Source organism: Hippopotamus amphibius, chromosome 6, assembly GCF_030028045.1.
Source record: "Hippopotamus amphibius kiboko isolate mHipAmp2 chromosome 6, mHipAmp2.hap2, whole genome shotgun sequence".
NCBI lineage: Eukaryota > Metazoa > Chordata > Mammalia > Artiodactyla > Hippopotamidae > Hippopotamus > Hippopotamus amphibius.
In genome coordinates, this window is record NC_080191.1 from 8,139,125 (window position 1) to 8,143,947 (window position 4,823).

Genomic DNA, 4,823 nt, shown 5'->3' on the forward strand with positions numbered 1-4,823 from the left:
TGTGAACATTCAGGGGTCGTGACATGAGTCAGACACGCCGATTAAAAATCGATAGCACGTTGGTGAAGGGATTCCTGCACACCAATAGAGAATCAATGGATAATGTGTCCACATGAAGCCTTGTTTTAAATCTTGTCTCTACCTACCCAGCAAAGTCCTGCTGGCCTAGGTGCTCCCCTGAGTGCTCTCCCCTGATGCTCTGTACTTACCACCTGTCACCACACTTACCATTACAGAGCCAAAGTGCCCCTTTCTTGTCTGTCTTCTCTACAGACCATAAATTCCTTGAGGAAAGGAACTATGTTTTGCTTGCCAGTGTATTTTCAATCTCTAGCAAAAAGCCTAAACAGCAGGCGGTCAGGTCTCATCCTGTAATGGTCCTACTTTGCCATGGGGCAAGCCACCTTTTCCTTTTGGCAACTGGCAGACACACTTGGGGAGACCTGGTCCCTAATTCTACGCTCTCTCAAAGCTTCCACCCAGACTAGCATGTAACATGTGCACCCCAAAAAAAAAAAAAAGCTTGTTGAATGACTTAGCTGGAAACATGCTTAAGCCAAGGAATAACTGAATGCATTCATTTTAGTTAGGCAGCCATCTTCTCATAGCCTTTGAGGGCCTCAGTTGGAGGACGGTGGGGACCTCTTAAGACAGGAAGAGCGATGTAGAAGGTTGGTTGTGTGGTTGGGGGATGGCAGGGGTCCAACAGCCAGAAATCTTCGGCTCAGAAAGCACCTGGGAGCACTCATCTCTGGCATTGTTGAGATTTGCGGCTCAGCCCTAAGGCTGAGGATTCATTTAAGGCTCCAGAGTGTCTAACTGGGCTCCCTCCCACGTACTGGAGCCCTCAGCACCCACGTGTGGGTGCCGGGCTCCACCTCGTGCAGGGTTCTTTCCTTCCTGCTCTTTGTCCCGCAATCCTCACCCCAAGGCTGGGCCGAGCTCTCCATTCTACGTGGATCCCAGAGAGGGCTGCTTTCTAACCGAGGCGGGAAGCCCTGCTGCACAGTCATCCATAGGAAGTGTTTGCCCCATGAGAAGTTTCAAGATGCTATTTTGTGAACATATTTCCTATATAAAGAAACAGCTATCATTGCTGGCCCTGGGAGTTCCAATCAGAAAGCTTTCTCACGTTGAGGAAAGCATATCTGTATTTTCAAATATGTAGACACTTTTTAACTCCAAACCGACCTCTGTGCATTATTTCATATAAAGTAACTGCCTTGTAACCAGGTTTTATTAAAAGCCCATGGGGTTCATGTATTAGATTGGAGAGTCACGAAACGAGGGCAACCTCAGCTGTCAGACGGTGCCAGCCCCCACCTCCCTGCTCCTTCTAGTACCGAGCCTGGCCTCAAACTGGGTTTCAAGGTCTGCAGCTCAACCCACCTCTGCTTCAATCAGATTCTCATTGCTAAAAGGGGAGTCTAAAAGATATAACTTTAAAATAACCGAAGGATTTTCACGTATAGGGTTTTTCTGGGTGCCAGATGAGCTTATCTGCAACATTAACAGAATGACTTTTTTAAATGAAAATGGAACTGTCTCTTTCAAGTGTTAAGTGAAGTATTCCTGGTGTAGCATTCCTGCTCCCATCACTGGTACATGTGGCTCTAAGCTTAGCATGCCGCTGTCGGTGACTTGGTCCTGCTGGCCTCCTCCAGTCACCCTGTCACTGGGTTGCCCTGCCCCCACCCCCAATAAAGAGAAGCCCTTTTTTTTCTTCATGTGTACATGCCATCCCCCGGAGTTGGAATCCTTGTTTGCTGAGCTGAGGATAGGGTCTCATCCCTCTCAATCACCTCAGGGTTCCTAACTTCTCGTCAGTGCAACTCTTGGTGGAAAGAGCCCAAAGGGCAGACTGCATCCTAGAGACTGGAAAACATTTTACCCCATCCTATCGACATGCTTTCAGTTGAGGGAAAATCTCAAGGTCACTTTGCTCCCTGGACTACACAGTCCAGCCCCCAGAGTGTGACTATCCTCTGTGGTTCTAGAAGATGCTGCCTGTCTGGCCAGAGAAGCAGCCTCAGCTGTGCTTCACAGCACTGTGGGCAAGGAGGGGGGGGGACACTGCTGCCCCACTGGCACTGTGCGAACAACACAGCTTTGGGCTTCTGACCTTGGGCATTCTCCCACAATCCTAGGTCATAGACTCCAGGGTGAACTCCCCACTCCTTGGCTCCACTGACACAACCAGCCCTGTCACTGTGCCAGCCTTCAGGGGCACGTGATTGTAACCCAAGGACAATTTGGCCACTTGTAGGATGAGTCTCTGTCTGGTGTCACATTAAAAAAAAGCAGTACACTAGATACATTTATGTAAAATATGTTTACGTAAAAAAAATGCACATATACCTGCGTAAAACCTAGTCCAATCCCTCCTCAAACCCAGTTCTTGACAATCCTTGTAAAACTTCCTCTCACTCCCAATCTCGCACTCCTCTCCCTCTGTCCTTCCTCCCCCAGTGTGGGCTCCTCTTGCCATCATGCTCCCCCGTCTTCCTACCCACACAGCCACGCACCCCAAGCCCAGCACGTGATCTTCCTCACCACGTGATGTCTTTCCCTGATCCTTGTCCCAGAGAGAATTTGCCCCTCTGGAATTGTAACAAGTGAGAATGCTCTCCTTTGCTATATGCAGATGGACAAGGCTGCCCAATTATGTCCTCCCCAGAAAGGCAGGTTGCCCTCCCATCCAGTGCAGGCTGCCCTTCTGAGCCCATGACATTTCTCCCCAAATCCCAGGCTTAGCTGCTCTGTGCCCTTCTTTTCTCAAATATTTCATAGCCCAGAAAGGACCTCGGGCCTCTTGCATGATTGAAAGAACCATTCTACCCCCTGCTTTTCTGGGGTGTATGTCGCAGGAGTGGGGTGCATTGCTACAAGGGCACTGCCAATTAGCAGTTTAGTGACACTCCAGGACCGTGTGTCTGAGACAGGACCCCTCCTCTCTGAAATTTGCCTCTCAGCTACCTGGCTTGTTAGTACTGTGGTCAGAAACTTTCTTGAGATCAGTCGCTCTCCTTGGCCTCCAACCACCTCCCACTGTGCTGCTTCTAATCTTTTCCTCCAAACCAGAGCGGAAATAGGTGTTGAGATTTAGAGGATCACCTAATCTTTGTAGACTTCTCACACGTTCAGCAAGTTTTCCCCAGCTGGGGAACCTCAAATGAGTTTTTAGTAAGAATTCTAGCATAAGAAAGTGCTTACTATGGGCCAGGAATTCTTCTAAACTCTTTACACAAAATGTCTCATGTAATTCTATGGTATTACATGAGGTTAAATTAAAGGAGGTTCTATAAGTTATATCCTACACATTGAATAGAAACAGAAAATGAGGCCCATAGAGGCTGAATACTGCTCAAAGTCCCTGTTCACTAAGTGCTGGGTCAGGGGCTTGAACCCAAGTCCTCTGGTTCTAAATCTTGCACCTTGACCTCTGTGCTACACTGTCTCAGTCAGAATGGTGACCATATCATTTGAACGTCATTAGCAAGCTAACAGCTGAGCCTGGACCAACACTATACACTGAAACTACAGTATGCCAGCACTGCTACCACTCCATGTTGCATTAGAATTATTTCCTTATGGTTTTCTTCCCTCTTAACTAAACCATAAGGTTCTGAGGGCAGGGATGTTCCTAGGTGTTACTCTCTGTTGTCGTCCTTGCAGCAGCACAGTCATGGGTACTTGATAAATGGTCAGAACTCTGTCTAGGGGTGACTGGTAGCCAAGGAGGTGTGCTGTTCAGACCCACCTTCAAGAAAGAGCATGCCATTCAGTTGTGAGGCATGTAGCTGTGGAGGAGCTGAGGCCATGCTGCTGGTGGACAGCCCCCAGCCAATGACAGGGCATGGCAAGAGCGTTAAGGGCCAGTCATTCCCACTCAGTGAGGGGCTTCTTTCATGGGCATTCTTTCTCTGGAGTGCAGCATCAGGTTGGGGTCAGATCTTCATGGCAAGCTGAAGACTTTCACTGCCCAAGCTTGTTTTGTCTCCTTTTATCTTTCGCAGACTTATCCTCCAGTAAACCTCTCACACTCCTAATTCAGCATCTGCTTCCTGAAGAACTTGAATTGGCAGAGGGACCAATCTGATGCTGTGACCCCTGAGAAAATGCGCTGTTCAGATCTCCTGCTATGCGGAGCATAATTGACAGCTCAGCTGCCCCTCTGGGTCAACCACTGCATTTGTCCTGAGGCCACCTTCCTGCAGGCTGCTCCCAGACAATACGGAGCAAGGAGTGGGGGAAGTGATGCAGAACCCCTCTGGGGGGTGACTTTGGCTTGAGGACTCCCCAACAGCCCGGCCAAACCTTCCTCAAACTGTGCAGAGTTCCGACACTCCTCCTACCCGAGCCTCCTGCCGTGTCCCCTCTCCTTCACAGGTGCCAGAGACGTCACTGGGCTCCTCTCCTTTATCTTTTGCAGACGTGTCCTCAATACATCTGTGCTGCCTCCTGGAGAATCTGAACCAACACAAGCGGTATCAGGAGCAGGGTTGCCAGATTAGCAGATAAAAATACCGGCTACCTAGTTATACTTGAGTTTTAGATTACCAGTGCTTTTTTTTTTTTTAGCATATGTATGCCCCAAATATTGCATGGAAACTTATGCTGAAGAAAGAAGGAAGGAAAGAAAGAAAGCAAGAAAGAAAAAGAAAAACTTGTTGTTAACCTGAAATTCAAATTTAAGTGGGTATTCTGCATTTTATCCAGCAACCCTAGCCAGGAGCAACCCAAGAAAATAGGCATTAAGATGAATTCATGAGTGTCACGGCGGGCAACGAGGACACTGCTCACATTCCTGAGCAGTGCACCAC